General features: G+C 37.6%; 1 protein-coding gene across 1 annotated transcript in view; it reads left to right on the top strand.

Moving 5' to 3' along the window:
* Positions 1-20,464, top strand: part of RBMS3 (RNA binding motif single stranded interacting protein 3) — a 755,361-nt gene that overhangs the window by 154,847 nt on the left and 580,050 nt on the right. The window lies entirely within an intron of this gene.

Genomic DNA, 20,464 nt, shown 5'->3' with positions numbered 1-20,464 from the left:
TTTTTTTCTATTTGGTCATTTAATTCATATCCTACTCTTCCTGACCCTATTTGGTGTTTTCTTGACAAAGATACTGGAGTGATTTATTATTTCTTTCTCCACCTCATTTTACAGATGAGGAAACTGAGTCAAATGAGGTTAATCAAATTGATCAGGGTCACATAGCTAGAAAGTCTCTGAAGCCAGATTTGAACTTAGGTCTTCCTGACTCCAGACTTGGAACTCTAACTACTGTACCATCTAGCTGCCCAGTTATTCATTTCTAAATAGTATTAAATAGTTTTGATGATTACTGTTTTGTAGTATAGTTTAATATCTTGTCTTTGAAGATCATATGAGATAATATATCTGTTAAGTATTTAACACAGTATCTGGCACATAGTACACACTCAATGTTTATTCTTTTCCTTCCTTCCTTCCTTTTTTCCTTCTTTCCTTTCTTCCTTCTTTCCTTCCATTCTTCCTTTCTTCCTTCCTTTCCTCCTTCCCTCCTTCCTTCCTCCCTTCTTCTCTTCCTTCCTTCCTTCCTTCCTTTCTGGCTTCTTTCCATTCTTCTATAGAAACAGTGAAGTCCAAGGACATCAGTAGATCCTTATATTTTAAATTTCTCCCTTGTCCTCCTCCAAGTTCCTTTTATGTCTGGCCTAAGATAGCCGTGGCTCAGGTCCCATTCTAATTTGTTGGGCCATTTTCCATCATGTCTTTCTTTGCTAAAGGTCTTATTTTATTTCTAGAGAGAGGTCTAGTTGGCTTTAAGTAAAAGATGCTGCTCTCATTCAGAACCCACTTTTTGTTAGTGTTACTATTTAAGCATATTGATGTGCAATCAATGGCATGTTTAGAAAAGGACAATTAAAAAGAATAACCCTGATTAAGAACTGTATATGATGGCATTTATTTTTAAAAAAGCATTTTGAGAAGTAGTATGATACCATGGAAAGATCCCTGGATTCCAGTAAAAGGAAAATGGTTAAATTTCTGCCTCTGCAACTTAGAAAGTGGGTGATATTAGGCAAGTCCCTTCAACTCTCTGGACATGATTTTTCTCATCGATTCAAAGAAAGCAGTGGATCCCAGGATCTCTAAGGTCACTTCTAGCTCTCTATTTATGATGGTATCATCTTAACAATAGTTTAAATATTCCTATAAATTAATGTTAAGATTGTTGTTGTCATCAAAATCTTAAATAGCATCTCTCACAACCAATTTTCACCAAAAATTCACTTTCCAGACTCTATCTTATTTGTCCCTAACTATAACCTTAGGTGGTTGGTGTTATTATTGTGCTTATTTTTTACAGTTCCAAAAAATTTAGGCTCAGAGATATAGGTTAAATGATTTGCCCTGGGTTACATAAGTAGTATGTAAGGCAGAATTCCAACGGAGGTCACCCTCACTCCAAGAAGAGTACCTTATTCTCTATACTCCCCTTCCTTTCTTTGCTAACCTCTGGCATAAATTGTTTGTGTATTTTTTATTTCTTAACATTTTTTAATTTATTTTTTAAATGTTAACCTTCTGTCTAGTTATCATTTCTAAACAGAAAAGTGTCAGGGATTAGGGAATTGAGATTAAGTGACTTGCCCAAGGTCACACAGCTAGGACGTGTGTGAGTCTAGATTTGAATCCAGGTCCTGTCTATTCCTGACCTTGAATTTTTTCTACTGTGTTACCTAGCTGCTCCATGAATTCTTCTTTAAAATGAAACTTTAAAGGCAGAATTCACATTTGGGGAGAAAGCTACGATGAAGGCATTTTAAAGCAAAATGGGCAGGTAACATTTCTTCTTCATTGAATTTTTATGGCCAAAGGAGTAAAGATGTATAAGACAATGCCATTTTAGTAAGCTGTTTTTCGGGAAAAAACAAAAAACTGAACACACCTGAGTCATCCATGTCTCCCTTTAAATGTTTTCCTTTTCAAGGGACATTTAAAGATTTCCATAGAGAACAATGAAAAGATCCTTGGATTTTAAGTCAGAGCATCTGATTCAAATCCAGGTTGTCCCTGTTATCTAACTGACATTGGGCAAATCACTTAAACTTTGGACTGCTACACTTTCCTAGGTAATAAAATAGGTGGAAAAAGGGAAAGCTTGGACTAGATGACCCTAGGGGTCACCTTCAGCTCTAAGTTCATGGAATTCAGACACTATTTGCTGGATAAAGAAATGACAAATCACTCCAGTATCTCTACCCAGAAAACCAAACCACAAATGGGGTCAGTTGGGTGTGACTTAAAACAACTGAGCAACTAGGAAACGACTCATCTCCTTGGGCTACATGTCAAGATGCTATAAACAGACCATCCTCCTCACTCCAAATTCTTCTATTTAATTCCATTCATTTCCCCCTGAAAGAAAAGGAGACAGCAGAGATCTGGGATTCCAGACCTTTTTGGCCAAAGACTGACTACTCAATGTATTGATTCTGTTAAGTATTACATTCATATTCTTGCCTCCCGTGCTAAGAAGGAAAAAAAAGCATATAGAACAGCCAACAGAAAACTGAATATCCCAATACTATTTTTCATAAAATTCTCCTAGTTAGAAAAAAAATATTAAGCAACTCAGAGCCCCAAGGAAGGTTGAGAACTAGCAGCATTAAGCATTTAAAAGCGTAAGCTTTGTGTCTTGCAGCTGCTTTTGTTTTTACCAAACTCACTGACAATTGCAAATGATAGAATGCCCACCTGGTAGTTTTTTTTTCATCGCATCAGTATGTCTTCAACTTGGGTGTTAATTCACTCTTATGGCGAATGTCTAATGGTCAAAAGCACAATAAACACTGAAAATATATTCTGGAGAAATTCTCTGAGTGAGTTTTTGCTTCCATTTTTCATAACAAAGTGATGGCCATGCATGTATTAATTGCTGTCACATTTTTATATCCACTCTAAAGTTTTTGTCTTAAGGAAATTATTGTGTTTTATCTTCCAAGTTGCATAGATTTAGGACTTAAAAAATCTAGGTTCTGTTCCCATTTAATTTGGGAACATCAATAAAATATGAATGAATTGGCTAATGAAGTAATAACACTAATTTATGTCAAGGAATATAGGTTACTGTTTATGAATTTGCTGAATTGCCTGAGTGCTTTGCTATGAGATAGCTGTCTCCTTCCCTTGCCCTTTTCCGGTTCACAGATAAATAAGATTAGCTGAATAACATGTCACTGGGATCTCCTGTCGTGAGATAAATTGGTGGAATGAAGATGAGATATTATTGAAAATAAATTGGTGAGCAGAGACAAGAAGTTTGTCTTCCAAAGTGAGAGATATTCTTTTTTAATCCCACAGCACTCTTTTTATCTCAATCCATGTATTCCCTTTGATTTTGGTCATTTTGAAATGTAGATAAAACTGAAAAATGGCCCCAGAGACTAATGATGAAAACCAGGGACTTGCCCTTTGACTGGTGGGTCTTTTTCTTGTACAAAGACCAGAATGAAATCAGTCGCTAACGATTGATGGTCTACTTTGTTCCCAGTATTATATACTAGTACTTATCAGGTGACAGAAATATAAGATCCCTGCCCTCAAGAAGTTTGTCCTCTTCGTGTTGGAATCCATGAAGTCCTGGTGATCTCACTGATGGGGATGGTCCCTTCTGAAGCACAGATTCACAAACCTTCCAATGCTTTTTCATTCTGTGTGATTCTTGTTTATCCCTTCCACAAATCTTCCATTAAGGCTTTATACAGCACAGTGTAGACTTTCTTTTGGATCTTTTACTGTTGTGTTTATCTTTTCTGATAGGAGGAGGGATAGAAGAAGAAGGCTCGTTGAGGGCAAGGACTGTTTCCTTTTGTCTTTATTACAGTCTTAACGGAGGGACTGGCAAACAAGTGGTGCTTAATATAAGCTTGTTGGTTGACTGATTAAGAGAGTTCTTCATCACTCTTGGTACATGATGAGTCCTTCTTCTTTATTTATTATGTTAGATTTCCCAGATTACATATATAATACCTTTTTTTCATTGTTGGAAATATAGCTTTGTCTACTGACACCAGCTATAGATCTCTCCATTGCCCTTTGGGTCTCTAATGATCCAGTTAGGAGAAAATGAATGATGTCTATGTACATAAGCAATGAATGAAATAAATGTTAGATTTTGGTATAGATGGTACATTTAGTTTGAAGGAGAGTGAAATCAATGAAGACTTTAAGCTTCTTATTCAAGAGATGGAATTGGATTTTGAAGGATGGATATAATTTGCATAGAGAGTGATAGAAAGAGAAGGAAGAGATTATCCCAGGAGGGGATGCTTTATGAAACAGGAGACTGGATTACCAATGTGAAAAACAAGAGTAGGAGGGTGAGTATTTGGATTTAAGTAGAGATTGGTAAGTGAAGTCTTGATATATGGCACTTTGAAAGGCTGGCAAAGACTTGCATCTGTTGTGTTATTCTATTATTATTTTTAATGAAGCATTATTACATAATGCTGATGTTTTAGTTCCTACCTTTCTTCATATCTTCAATATTTAGCATTTTTCCTGACATATAATCAGTATTTAATAAACGTTTGTGGATTGATTGTTGATTTTGAATTGATTTATTATTCTTCCTATGCCAAGCTCATAATGAACTGGGAGAAAATCTTCGATGTATCAAAAAGAAGAAAAAAATCTCAGTTCTATTTGGTATTTACTTTCTGTTATTGACAATATATTCAGTTAGATTTGGCTGAGACATGGGACTTTATTTTTTAACATGTATTAGAATCCAAGAATCTGATTGGCTACCCCCCAAAAAAGCACTTACTAAATTGAGTGTGAAAAATAGTTCACTATATTGGAGCTTTCATAAGTATGGGAGAAAAATCCTTTGTGTAGCAACTAATCCTGTTGTGATAAAGCATCACTTCACTGTATCCTATTCTGATTTCCTTTTAATGTTTTCAAATTTCAAATACTTATGCTGGGTTCATTGTTGCCCATGGCAGGGAGGGCAAATACAGCCATAAATGTCAAGTAAAAAATAAAAGTATGTGTTGACAATATCATAAGTTGAGATTTAGGCTGGAAAAATACACTTTCTGGATAAAATCCAGACCATACTTTTGCTTTTATTATTCAATATTTATTGAGCACCTTTAGGGGATTTGGCATAATATAAAGCCCATGTGTTGGCCAATAAGAGAAGTTAAAGGAGGGAAATTCATATACACAGACCTAAACTAGAAGGTAATTAGATCCCATTTGGCTTAATATCTTGTCCATGATTCAAGAGAGTTCTACTAACCAACATTTTATATTATCTACTATGGAAAAATATACTCTCTAAAGTGCTAGTTATATATGTATATGTACATATATATTTATCTGTATCTATAACTAGATCCATATAGATCTATAGATTATACACACATATATATATGTAATTTCTAGCACCATATATGCATATATACACATATATATGTATATATGCACATATATAATCTATGTACTTATGCATATACACACAAAATAGATTCAAGATAATTTTGTAGGGAAGATGCTAATACCTGGTGTGTGTGTGTGTGTGTGTGTGTTTGAAGAACAGAAAGACAATTGAACTGAGTTTTGTAGGCAGATAGGGATTATAGGCATGGTAGATTATCTATTCAAAAACATGGGGGTAGGATATAGAGTAGGATAAGTGAAGAAGAGTAAGCAGTCCAGTTTGGCTGGATCATAATTTTAATTGTGAGGGACAGAAAGGTAGGATGGGACCAGGTAGTAAAGGGCCAAAAAATATGTTCGATTTGAGAGATGATAGAGATCCCCTGGATTTTATTGAATAGGAGAGTGCTGTTGACAGATTTTGATTTGGGTTTAGTGCGATGGGTTTTGCCAGAAAGTATCTCTAAACAAAGAAAAGAAAATTAAATGGAATTAAAAGAAAATGATAGCAACATCTTGTCTTACCACTTTTCCATAGAAAAGGAAAGATAAAGAGTTTATATTAAATATATATATGCAATCAGTTTTTCTAATAGTCCTCTTTTTTCTTATTGATTTTGTCAAGTCATGCCCATGCCTAGATGGTCAATATAGCTGAATAGTCATTTCATCCTCTAATATTTGTGCACAGTCTTCTTGGCATGAACAGGTGGTTGTGATTAGAATTTTCACGGATTGCTGTGGCCACCAGAACAGTAGAATGATTCGTGGAGGACTTCATTCACCCTTAGACAATGGGTTGCCTCCCAAGGAAAGCTTGGGAAACAGTGAGTCTTCATAGGAGTGTGAGCGCTGGAGTCCAAAGAACTTTCCTGAACAGTAAAGTGGTACCTTGACTGGGAACTTCTCCCTATAAAGTCACTGGGTGTCCTGGTTTCTGAGTCTGTACCACCCATGCTAGACTCCCATATTATCAGTTTCTAACACCAAAAAATCTTGGAAGCAGGCACTGAAGGACTTTTTAGGAGAAGCCCCATGTGGCTCTCAAACTCAAGGTACCCTCTGAGGAACACCTGATTATTAAACACTGTAATTCCTTTGGTTGATATTATGACTTTCATCAGCAGGCCAGCCACAGTGGTTTCTTCCATCAGGTAGGGGGCATTTTTTATATGACATGCACATCAGCTAGATCATTACTTGACCAATATTCGCTTCTACTTGGGCAATAAATATAGCTCTGAGTTTTGCAAACCCCCGAGTTTTAGGATATCAACTATGACTGTGATAGTTTCTTGTAACCTTTCTCAGAGATGGAGTTAGTTTTAAAGGTTTCTAAATACCTTTGATTAAGAAAAAAGTCCTTTTCTATCCAAGTCTCAAAGTAGAATTCGTCGAGTTTAAGTTTATTCGTACGTTATATTCTACTACATTTGATTATAATATTGCAGAAAAAATTTGAAATTATATTTAGAGCCAAAATGAATCAGTGAACAGATTTCTAATTCAAAACTGTGCAATAATTGGCAAATATTCTTAACAAGTTAGTCATTTTTATTCACACACAATGGTTTCATAAGCACTCTGTTAGTACTCTTTATCTTTTGATTCATATAAAAAGAGGAAAAAAACCTGTTTCTCATGATATTTTCTAATCTCTGTAGAAATTCTGACCTTGAGTCACTGAGGCACAGTTCACAGGGAATTGGTCTCATAGTCAAGAAGTCTTGTGTTCAAATCTTTCCTGGTTCTGTGATCCTAGGCAATTCAGTTGACCTCTCAAGTTGTCCCACGCAATTCTCTTAGCCTGGAAATTGTGTAACTTCTGATCTGCCCTGAAAGGGTGAGTCTCTTCACTGTGTACTTGCCATGTTGATGAGATCACTAGTCGGGATACCCCATTCACGATTGAAAGAAAAATACTGAGCTAGAAATGAGAAACCTCCATATTTTAGAATAACTTCACAATGCCCTTGGACGGACCATGGATGATACCAGCATGTCAATCCTATTGTATGAATTTTATTATTACTTGTGGTTACAAAATTATTATAGCAGCTGTTCTAAATCAGAGGATACTGATACCTTCTAGACAAGTGATGGCAAACCTATGGCAGCCATGCCAAAAAGGACGTGCAGAGCCCTCTCTGTGGGCATACCTGTAGCCCCCCACCAGAGTTCCTTACTAGAAAGCCAGAGGGACTTGGGGTGAAGCTGTTCCCCTCCCCTTCTGCATGCACCTGAGGACATTCCTCACTTTACCCACCCCTCTGCTCAGCAGCCCAACGGAAGCACTTTCTTCCTCCCCTATCTGGGGTAAGAAAGGGGGACAGCGAGATGGGGGGGCAGGCACAGCAATTGGTCTGTGGGGTGGGGTGGGGGCAGGGTCTGGAACTCCATCTCTAAAAGGTTTGTGATCACCGTTCTAGACTTATTTCAAGGAAGGACTTTGTAACAGGGATATCCCAAACTAGAGTAGACTGTGTGGGAATCTAGATAGGATCCTTCCCATTGGTCGCCTTCTAGTATGCTGCAGAAAGCATCATTGTATGTATTAGCCTAGAAGAACAGGATCAGAGACCAGCCAGGTGGGATTTTAATAAAGTCCATTAAAAGCAGGACTCATCAGGGCTGATTTCTCTGGCCAGTCTCTCAGCTTACAAAAGCTCTCGTTAAAGGCAGCATCATTAGACAGTATTTATAAAACATGACTCAAACTTCCCGGCAGCCTTCATATGACTATTTAGTCCGGCTTGTTATTGCCTATATGGGCAATCATCGCATCGATCCTCATTTCGAACGTGAGCTCAATGCGCCCGTGGCTGTAGTCGTAGCGTTCCATCTCCGATTTTCTGTCCACATTGAAGTTGGGATCTGAGGAAACAAGGTTAAGTGAAATGATGCTACAGTGAGCCGAATCCTCTAGCCCCCAGCGCCCTTCTCCACAGAGCAATGGATTACATGTGTCTCCTGTAAGTTAAATATAATGTATGATTTAAGGCAAGAATGTGGTTTGTATTCACGTTTTCTTTTTGATAGTAAGAAAGTAGGCATATCGGTCCCATGGGAGACTTTATCGGAGGCTTCACCCTGGAGTGAATTAAAAGATACAAATACCCCTGAGCTGGGGAATGAATCAGGAAGACCATAGTGGAAGGGTCTGGATGTTTGATAGGCTTCAAGACCATTCCAAAACCACCAGCCCAACTGCCTCAAGTAGCTGCCAGAGCGCCAGATGCTGCTAATAAAACTGACTGCATTCCGCTTGGCATCTGGACCTTGTGACTCCCATCCAAGGGGAATTGTTGGAGGGGAAAATGTTTAAAATTCTCTTTGTTAAAAAAAAGTGATGTTAGGATCAGGGTTAGAAATAGCTTTCAGTCCTCTCCTTCTGCAAAAAGAAATGGAGGAGTGAAACATCTTGGTGATGTTTTACAGGGAAAGTGAGGTCACTTTTAAGTGGGGATGATATGGTTGGAGCAGGGATTTGTGGGCAGAGTTTAAAGACAGCTGGTTCCTGTATGGATCTGTTTTTTGATGCCACTTTTTTAAAAAGGGCTTCAGAGTCAGTTATCAAATGGCTGGATAATGTGCTTGGACCCAGAATGTAAATTCCCTTGGGGGAAAGAGTATAACCTCCCCAGGGCTTAGAGAGCTCCCTCTGGAAAAGGGTTAAAAGTAATTTTAAAGTTATGAAATTAGCATTTGAATTTGGCATAATCACACCTAATTTTGTAAACAAGGCATAGTGGATTGAGTTGGACATACTCCATATATCATACCCCATACCTCTGGTCTTCACAAGCAATTTGATTTGACCCTGGAAAAATTATTTAATCTCTCTGGATATGTTTTCCTTATATGTAAAATGGGTCAGTAACAGTATTTACCTCACAAAATTGTTGTGAGAATCAAAATACAATGTGTATGGGGAATTTTGTGAGCCTTAAGACATTTTATTATTTCTAATTAATAGCTGGGCTATTGTTATGTGGTGCAATGGATAGAGCATTGAACTTGGAATCAAGAATATTCATCTTCCTGAGTTCAAAACTGGCCTCTGATGCTTACTAGTTGCGAGACCCTGGACAAGTCACTTAACCTTGCTTTCCTCAGTTTCCTCATCTGTAAAATGAACTGGGGAAAGAAATGACAAACTGTTCCAGTATCTTTGCCATGAAGAAACCTCAAAATGGAGTTATGAAGAGTCAGACACCACTGAAACAATTCAACAATATGAATAATAATTTGCTAATATTGAAAAGTAAAAGGAAATACAGGAGTGATTTTATTGCTATAAGGAACTCCCTAGGATGAGGAAATCTTCACCCATATAGCTCTAGACCTACTCTAAATTATCTTAGAATCTTGCCAAAGGCAATGAAAGGATACATGATTTGCTCAGACTTACATAGTCAGGTAGTGTCAGAGACAGACAGTATTGGAATTTAGGTCTTCCTGATCATGAAACTGCCTCTCAATTTATTACACTGAAGTGGTTCTTACCAACACTAATATTAAGGAAAATTATAATACAAAGCACAAGTTCTCCCCTTGTCTCTTTCCAACGATCTGCCTAATGTATAGAATTATGGATTATTTGAACTCCCATTTCCTTCGAAACACTCCATCTCTGAAATCTAGCCATTTCCCCTGTGCTTAGAATTCTCTCCCTCCTCTTCATCGCCTCCTGCCTTCCCTGTCACACAGTGGGTACTTAAGGACTTTTTGGCAAATGAACCAATAGAATGTAAGCTCTTTCAGGGAAGGGACCTTTTTTTTTTTTTCCTTTTGGTTTTGTATGTCCTCAGTGCCTAGTACAAAGTCTGACACCTAATAGATGCTGTGCAAGTCTATGCTCACTGAAATGAAATAGAAACCATAAATCTTAATAAACCTTTCTCTATCAGAAAATCTAAAGCAGAAGTCTTCCCTTAAGATACACATTGCAGAGGGAAGGGATCATTGGGACCAAGCCTGAGGTTCTCTACCCACCCCCAAAAAAACATAACAGGAAGGAAGTGGAAACCATTTGTCAAAATTCAGACTTTGGTATTCCTAAGAGAAAAATGAACTGTTTTGTGGATCATTCAAAGCAGCTGATTGCTTTAGTGAGTTTTTGTTAATATGCCTCCTATTTCATCTATGAAAAACAAATCAAGAAGACTCCTTCTATTTGTTATTTTACAATAAATATGAAATAAAGTTTCCAGGGTAGGAGGAAAGAATAGGAAACGGTTGTGGGACAAGAAAAAAAAAGTATTAGAATTTTTAAATAAAAAGCATGTCAGAACAAACTTCTATTATGTTCAGAATATGTCCCAAGCACTGTGCTCTGTGGATGCTAGCTTCATGAAGGCAAGCTAGAGAGATGCATCCAGAAAGCCATTTATGTAAAAAAAATGAACAAGAGATCTAGTGGAAAATGAGCTTTATGTGTATGTCTCCCATGTGATGTGACAGCTAAGGAAACATGAAACTGCATTGAAAGTATCATAAGGTCCAGATTAGGGAAGGCATCAGCCTACTCTACTGTAACCTAATGGGGTTTACACGAGGGGCATTGAATTCAGATTAGGGACCACATTTTAGAACGGATGTTGATGAACAGTAGAACATGCGGAGTAGTATAGGCAGCAGAGTAAAGGGGCCTCAACATTAGGTCATATGAGGAAGGGATACATGAACGAGGGAAATTCATATAACTGTGATTTGTGAGTATGGTCATACTCTTCTTTGGTTTAGATAATAACCCTTCAAAATGTTTGTAAACTATCTCTATTAAAAGAGAAGAGAAGAGAGAGAGAGAGAGAGAGAGAGAGAGAAAGAGAGAATTATTGATCATTTCTCAGCCTTTGGATATTCCCATGGCTTAGTCATTACACTGTAAATTTCTTGAGGATGGAGGCTGTCTTTTGCTTCTTTTGGTATCCCCAGAATTTAGCACAATGCGTAGTACATAGTATGTGCTTAAGTAAATATTGATTGATTGTTTAACCAGATCCACTATTTACCAGAGTTCAATAATACCCAGATGAAACTTTATTTTCTTTTGAACTTTTAACTTCCATCTTAGAATATATACTGTGTATTGGTTCCAAGGTAGAATAGGGGTAAAGATTAGACCATGTGGGTTAAGTGACTTGCCCAGAGTCACAGAACTAGGAAATCTATGAGGCTGGATTTGAATCCAGGAACTCTTGTCTTTAGGCCTGGCTCTCAATCCACTTGGCTTCCCAGATGCCACCCCAGCCCCATCTTTAAGCCATCTTCTAATTTGAAATAAAATAGAAAGAATAAAGACAATGAGATCAAATTCAAACTGTGGTTTTGCAACTTTCCTCCTGATTCTGGACCCTGAGATTCTGAAATGAGGGAATTGGATACTTCTAAGGCCCCTTGCAACTTTGGATCTATGATTCTATCAAAAACAAATAATAATGGGTAGCATTTATAGAATCTCTTGAGACTTGCAATACAGTTTTGTATAGATTATTATACCTTAATATCCTCACAACATCTCTAGGAGATAGGTGCCATTAATGTCCCTATTTTACAGATGAGGAACGTGAAGAAAGTAAGTTGAAGTTTCCTAGTCTATTTAAATTATTTTACTAACATTTCAAATAGATTTAAAATTTTTAAAAAAAGTAAACCATAACTCAAGCCCACCTTAAAAGAACAACAAATCTGCCAAGGAAGAAGAGCAGCTTCAGTCTAAAAGCCAGCACTTCTGTGACCCATTAACTCTACAAGATTATTTATGTTCCATTTTGGGGAAGATGCTTTCGTGTGGTCATCTTTTCTTTTTGGCAGGAAGGACACAGGAAAATCTAATTGCTTATTTTTCCCTAATTAAATCATCATGGGCCTATATACTCTCAGACATTCTGGGAATCTTCAGCCAACTGCTTTGTTGCCTGAAAGTTATGGATTCTGGGAGTTGGTTGAAAGTGGAGGAGAATGTGTAAGTCATAAAACTAGATAGTTATATAAAGTGCCTAATGCTACTGGATTCATTGGACTATCATGCTCTAGGACTTCATTAGTTATTTGAGACTTTCAGTAATACAAAGGGATATATGGACCACAAGGATTCCAGAAAAGAAAGTGAGGCTGATGACTTTGTCTCACTTAAATCTAATTTGTGTGCAAGTTAGGGTATAACTCCATAATGTTATTGGTCCTCTTTGAAACCAAAGGATGAACAACAATATGGTAGAAATAATGAGGAGCCCTGGAGTGAGTGATAGACCTACAGTCAGGAGATCAGGCTTTGAAAGTCCAAGTTCTGAGACTGAACTGATTGCCATAACAAGTCCTGTTTCCTTTCTGGGTCTCAGGTTGCTCATCTGTAAAATGGTCACTTTGGATCTGATTATCTCTTGAATTAGGACTCTAGGAGAATTCTCAACATAGTGTGGGAAATACAGTAGGTGCTAAAGAAATATGTGTGCCTTGTTGATTAAGATGTGATAGTATTATATGAAAGATTAAGGAGCCCAACCAAAAAAAAAAAAAAAAAAAGGAAGTTATAGATACAGGGCGGCAAAGGCATATAAGATGGAAAGAAAGGAGATCTGAAAGGTTGATAAGCCATAACAATGTAATCAAGATGAGAACAGAGAGCTGGAAAAAACTAAGGCGTATTTTAAGTCAGACAAACAATGGAATTACTAAAAGTATATAAAACATAGAATCAAGACAAAAGGCTTTAATAGAAAAGTGATGGAGGGAGTCATCACAAAAGGAATGCTGAGAGAGAGAAATGAAAGGGAGAATGTAAATTTTAAAAAGATAAGATAGAACATTAATAAGTTCCATCCCACAAAATCTGAAAATGTTAGATCTGATTATCTATTTACTTTTTTTTTTAAACCCTTGTACTTCGGTGCATTGTCTCATAGGTGGAAGATTGGTAAGGGTGGGCCATGGGGGTCAAGTGACTTGCCCAGGGTCACACAGCTGGGAAGTGGCTGAGGCCGGGTTTGAACCCAGGACCTCCTGTCTCTAGGCCTGTAGATCTGATTATCTAGCTTAATTTTAGTGAGGGTTGAAGTGACAATTTATTTTATTTTATTTTAAAACCTTTACATTTTGTCTTAAAATTGATACTAAATATCATTTCCAAGGGAAAAGAGGAGTAAGGGCTAGATAATTGGGTTGTTCCTTGCCAAGGGTCACACAGTTAGGGAAGGTTTGAGGACATCTTTGGGTGTCTAGATTCAGCCACCAACTGCCCCTAATGTTGCATTTTAAATATTTTTAAGAGAAGTTATTAGGAATTTTTATGCAAAGTTTTAAAACAGTTAAAACATATGATCTTTTTGTATTAATTTTTATAATAAAATATTGACTCCATGTATATGTATTTTTATAGTTATATGTTTATGTATATGAAGGCATACAGGCCACAAAGACTGCTGCAGGAAGTTGGGGTTTTTAGTCTTCAGAAGAAAAGTTTAGGAGATGGAGAAGGGGACATGAGCATCTTCAAGGATCTAAAGGGCTCTCCCTTAGAAGGATTAGATTTTTTTTTCTTCTTGGCCTCAGAAGACACAGTTATGAATATGGGTCTGCACATATAGATACACTATTTCTTTTTCTAGGAAAAAAATCCATAATATTGAATTGTCATGACAAAAAGCACTTCGATCTCTAAAGAAATGTAAATCACATTTGTTTTAGTGAAAAAAAAAACACAATTAAATCCTTTTAAGGAAAAAATAAATACCCACAACCTTGAAGGTATTGGTTGCATTATGGAATGTACCTATAGTTACAAAAGGTACTCTTTGATAACTGGTTTTACCCTGAACCTACAGGGCAAAGGCAAACTTTCTGTGTATTTTTTTAACCCTTACCTTCCATCTTAGAATCATTTGGTCCCAAGACAGAGGAGATGTGAAGCTAAGCAATGGGGCGTAAGTGACTTGTCCAGTGTCACACAGCTAGAAAGTTTCTGAGATCAGATTTGAACCCCAAATTCCCATCTCTAGACCTGACTCTCCATCCATTTAGCCACCTCGCTTCCCTTATGTTTTCTTATAGAACTCTGTCACTGGCACTTCTCATGGAATTACAGACTCCCTGAGCTAGAAAGGACCTCAAAGACTGACACACCATCTGCTCCAACTGATATCATGTTAGAATATACTCAGTATGTCAGGACAAAAGCATAGCATGGAATCATGGCAGACTAATTCATTCAGTCAACAAGCATTTTATTAAGTCCCTACCATCTGCCAAACACTAGGGGTAAGAAGATGAAATTGAAATCATCTCTATCCTCAGGGGAATAATAGTGATATTTATGATATATTCATAATAGACACAAAATGAACAGGTAATTATGGAAGGGAAAAGATTTCAGAGAAGGGTTCATGTATAAGAGCATCCTTGAGCTGAGTCTCAATGAATATAAAAGCTATTAATCAAATAAGTCAATTGGCGAGTTAACCAAGTAATAGGTAATTTTGGAGCAGTTAGGAGACTCAGTGGGAAGAGAGACAGACCTAGGTATTAGAAGTTCTGGGTTCAAATATGACCTCATACACTTCTTAGCTATGTGATCCTGGGCAAGTCATTTAACCCCAAATGTCTAATCTTTCCTGCTCCTCTGCCTTGTAATTGAAACAGTATTAATTCTAAGAAAGAAGATAAGAGTTAAAAAAATTTTAAAAAGTTAATATCTTTCCTATCTCCTTTCAAGCTTCAGCTCCCATCTTACATGAAGTTCTCTCAGTTGCTAGTGACTTATCTTCTGAGATCACCTTCAATTTACCCTCTATATATCCTCTATGTGTCTATTTGTCTCATTAGCTCCCCAATTAGAATGGGGTCTCCTAGAAGGAAAGAGATCTCTGTATCTTTCTTGGAATCCCCAGGACTTAACATGGTGGCATGTAATTCATTTTAGCAACATAATAAATAATTATTGACTGACTGGATATAAAACTGTGCTAAGTACTCTGTTAAATCTGAGAAGGATAAGACATTGTCCAAGACATCAAAGAGCATATAGTCTACTTAGAAACAAAAATGAACAAACAGAAAATACACATACACAGGTACACAAACACCAAAAACAGATAAGCAGCAACAAATATAGGAACCAATGAAGAAACAATTTAAGCATTCCTTGTTTGTAAAGTTGATAGATGGGACTGGATGACAGCTAGCCTCTTCGGTGTGGAATTCTCTGATGTTTTGACCCTGAGTGTTCAAATGTTTGTTTTTCGTTTTACTAGAACTTCAGAATAATGTAGATTTGGGGTCATCTTGAACAGATAGGGAAGGATGTATGGAAGACATGGGACTGAGTTCTTTTTGATGGATGAAGTGAGTAGAAGGATCAAGGGAGTTTATTCCAATTAAAGGGAACAATTTGGGTATAGAAACTAGGGATATGGGGAACAGCGTATTCCTGAGCCGATAAGTAAGCCTGACATGACACATGAAGAAAGCAGATGTCCTGGGTAATGGTTGGAAATGAGAGAAGTGAAAATGAGAACAGATTATCGAAGGCCTCCAAAGCTAGTCCAACACTCTTGGAATGGACCTTATAGGCAACAAATGACTATTGCCTCAGTGTCAATACTGTTTATCAGGGAGTTAATCTAGGGGTAGTGTGAAGGATGGATTACAAGACAGAGTAACTGGATGTAGGGAAATCTTCTAGGTCAGATAGCTTACAAAACTTTTGGCTGAACCAGATTGAAACATAGTTTAGGAAATGCTTGACAAATAAAAATTCAATGCAAGATTCACAATGCCGATTTGTAGATTTACATGTCAATATGTGGTTGGCAAGATTCCATTTCTACTTGAGTTTGATGCCACCCTACTAGGTCATTGGATCTGAAAAATTGGCCCTGAGGTTCTGAGGTTTTGGACTTCTGGACTGCTCTAATGGTGAGAATGAAGAAATGATTGTTCTAAGTGGAACGTGACACCACTTGTCCTTGCAATTTAAGGAAAATCCAACTATAAAGAATGAAGGAGGAGATTGAGGACTCTATAATATCTTGATTAGCATGACAGAAGCCTGTTTTTTTAAACCCTTACCTTCTGTCTTAGAATACTATGTATTCGTTCCAAGGCAGAAGAGGGGTAAGGGCTAGGCAATGGGAGTTAAGTGACTTGCCCACAGTCACACAAATAGTCTGAGGTCAAATTTGAACCCAGGACCTCCTGTGTATGGGTCTGGCTCTCAATCCACTGAGCCACCAGCTGCCCCCTAGAAGCCTATTGATCATCAGGATGGGATTATAACTTTAGAATCAGAAGAATTAGGCTTGGTCTTGGCATTTGAATAAGATCTGTGTGCCTCTGAACAAGTAGTCCATTTAGAATTCTATTTCCTAATCTGTAAATAGAAATAATGATTCTTCGGGTCACCTCCTTTAAAAGGCTGTTGTAGGAAAAGGGCTTTGTAAACATTTAAGCCGATAAGGCAATCATTGCCATTCCTTTAGGTCTTGAGGCAGGTCATGCAAACATGAGTCCTACCTTATAGATGAGGAAACTGAAGTTTTGAGAGATTAAGAAACTTGCCTGCTGGTCAGTCAGGCAGTAAGTCATTAAGTATTTATTAAGCATCTTATGTATTCTCTGGACTGTCTTAAATATAGGAGATTTTTAAAAAAGGCCAAAATAGTGCCTGCCCTGGAGGAGAAATAGAGAAGTAGATATACCGAGGCTCTGTGTGTGCTATCCCAAAGGTCTTAGTTTTTAGTTTTTAGCTTCAATAGCTTAATGAGACATTTTATGACACCCTGCATAGAGCAGACAAATGGTCATCTTGGAGGAAAAAGCCATTTCACCTGGGAGATCTAGTGAATACCTAAGGCGAGTCTAGAACTCAGCTCTTCTGTCTCTGTCTAGGGAACTGCGACAAAGGTGGAGAGAGCTTGAAGGAAGAGAGGGTTAGAGACAGACCACCTACCAAATGAATCTCAGAGGCAGTTACCTAGAATGGGGTGACTCGGACTTTGTTCCACGCCAGTGTTGACAATGCCCGCAGTTCTTTAGACTGAATAGAACATCTACTTGGTCTGAAAAAGCACTTAAACTAAGTCTCAGAGAGTGAGTTTGGGTAATCCCTTTCCTGTCTTATTGAGTATCTGTGTCTTTACCTTAAGATTATGTCCGCCACTCATTTAAGATATGAGTCGGTTTTTTTGAACTCTTTTTCCTCCCCATGGAATAAATATTTTTAGTCAAGGCTCTGTTTGGAGGCAGTTGTAAATCAATGCTTGGGGCAAAACTGAGGGCTCAGAACTGGTGACTCTGAGAATTTTAGGGAAATCAGACTAAAAATCTCCATGAGCCTTGTGCTCAAAGCATAAGCCCACGTATGACTGGCACTTCTCTTTCGGATCTCGATAGCCAAGAGGCTGAGCCTGTTGATGACAAGAAAGGAGAACCACCTCTAACAAATAGTCATCTTCTAGATCAGTGGTTCCCAAACTTTTTTGGCCTACTGCCCCCTTTCCAGGAAAAATATTACTTAGCCCCCAGGAAATTAATTTTTTTAAATTTTAATAGCAATTAATAAAAAAGATAAATGCACCTGTGGCCATCACCGCTTCCCTGGATCACTGCAGCACCCACCAGGGGGCAGTGGCGCCCACTTTGGGAATCACTGTCAGAACCTGTGCAATGCTTCCATGTTTTCTCCCCACACAACTTTCAATATTTTCCTCCTGCTTCTCATTGCAACTTTTGAATGAGACAATTATAGGCATTTAAGACTCTTCCCTCAAAGATCTGCCCAGGGCCTATATCAGCAAGGCTACCCTTAAAGAGTTGCCATTAAAATCTTACTAGAAGTATAGAGCAGGTGTTTGATTGGGGTGGAGTAGGAGGGAGGGTTTGCAAAATTATCTCTTTGTGTGCCTATAGGGGAGAGGCTGGGGAAGCATTTGAACTACTTTCTAAATATTAAAGCACTTTACAAATGTTATTTCTTAGTATTTAGTCAATTGCTCAATCTACAATTAATAAATATTCATAAGGTGCCCCCTGAGTGCCAAGATGCATGAGGGCAGAGCTTCTTATCCTTTTTTGTGTCATGAACTCCTTTGGTAGTCTGGAGAAGCATGGCGAGTCCTCAGAATCAAATTTGACATGTAGAAAATAAGATGCATAAGATTGCAAAGGAAATCAATCATATCGACATGGTCATTAATATATCATTGTATCTCCATCTGTGTAGGGATCTATATTTCTCCATCAATATAGCCACACATTTTAAAGTTCACCAATTCCAGGTTAAAAATCCCTGGAATGAAGCCCTGGGTTGACAGGTATATTGATGTAGAGGAACTGGAATTGCCATTTCATTGATATAACAATCCCAGAAAGAAGAAATTCTTTTTATCAAAGCAGGTTCTTACCTTCTCTGCAATATAGTCTTTTTTTTGACCCTTACCTTCCGCTTGGAGTCAATACTGTGTATTGGTTCCAAGGCAGAAGAGTGGTGAGGGCTAGGCAGTGGGGGTCAAGTGACTTGCCCAGGATCACACAGCTGAGAAGTGTCTGAGGCCAGATTTGAACCTAGGACCTCCTGTCTCTAAGCCTGGCTTTCAATCCACTGAGCTACTCAACTGCCCCCTCTGCAATATAGTCTTAAAAATTTTGCCCCAATCACTGAGGGGTTGTGACTTGAACAGGGTCCCACAGCAAAATGTATCAGAAGTAAGATGGAATCCAGGTTTCACTGCCTGTCAGGTCAGTTTTCTCGTCATCGTGCTCCACTGTCATTCTACGTTTTGCTTCCTTTCAATTGAATTCAACAAAGAGTTGTTAAAAGCCAAGTTGGTGCCACAAACTGTGCTGGATTTCCAGGATAAAAAGACAAAAGCGTTCAAATAGCTTATGTTCATCCTACTGAGGGAGATACAACATAGGCAAAGATCAATAAATACAAGATATTTACATAATTCCACCTGAACACTTTCAAGTGAAGGAAAGTGCTAACCAGTGGAAGTTGGGGAAAATCATAGAGGCTTACCTGGCAGATGGCACCTCCGCTGGGCTTAGAAGGAAGCAAACATATGTTCTTTGCATCTTATTTTAAAAATACCTAAATAGACATATTTTTATTAAGTATCCTGGAAGGCAGAAATAGCATAAAACTGAGCTTGGAAACAGGAAGCTCTGGGTTCAGGTCCCACCTCAGAAACATACAAATGTGAGTTTGAATAACTGAATTTTATTTTTTTAACCTTTAATATAATTTTAATGTAAATTCTAAAATAGTAAGAGCTTACATTTATAAGATTCTTTAAGATTTACAAAGCATTTTATATATCTTCCTTCTTTTGAGAGACACAGCTCTGAAGTAGATGCTATAATTATTTCAGTTTTAAAAATGAAAAAAAGATGAGGATCAGAGAAGTTAGATGACTTATTCAGGTTCACACAACCTGCTTAAGGGACTCTTTTAACGGAGGTCTTCCTAACAGATTCAGCACTTTATTGACATTTCCAGGCTACCTTTTCATATACTAAATGGAAATCTTTCCCAAGAATGTAACAAGACCTCATATTTATGTAACTATGATTTTAAACTTGACAAAGTGCTTTCTTTGTAACCTCATGAGGTAGTGAGAACTAGTATTATTACAGCACTTTTACACATTTGAAGAAACTCAAAGATTCACTGATTTATCTAGTGTCACATTATTAGTAAATGGCAAAGTCAGGACACAAAGTTTTTCTGACTCTTTCCTCTACACCATATTGCATCTCTGATACAGAGAAAGCAAAATAAATTTAAAAAACCAGACATTATATAGTTAAATGTCCATTATGGGGGATAAATGATCATGAAATCTTGAGCAGTAATCAAACGCCTAAAAGTCAGAGGTGATGTGAATAACTGACTTTTAACCAATCCGTTCCCCAGGCAACTTCTGAGATGATCCTCTCCAAAGAAGCTGCTGATCTGCATTGGCAAAGGGACATTTGTCACTAAGATTTCCCAAACAAAGAAATCAACTATCTGGAGTTTTGTTTTTCTTTAAACAGATCCTTATGAGATTATTATAGCGTCTTAGAAGTAAAGTTGGAC

This window comes from Gracilinanus agilis, chromosome 5 (assembly GCF_016433145.1).
Source record: "Gracilinanus agilis isolate LMUSP501 chromosome 5, AgileGrace, whole genome shotgun sequence".
Classification (NCBI taxonomy): domain Eukaryota; kingdom Metazoa; phylum Chordata; class Mammalia; order Didelphimorphia; family Didelphidae; genus Gracilinanus; species Gracilinanus agilis.
This window is presented reverse-complemented; position numbering and strand designations above follow the sequence as displayed.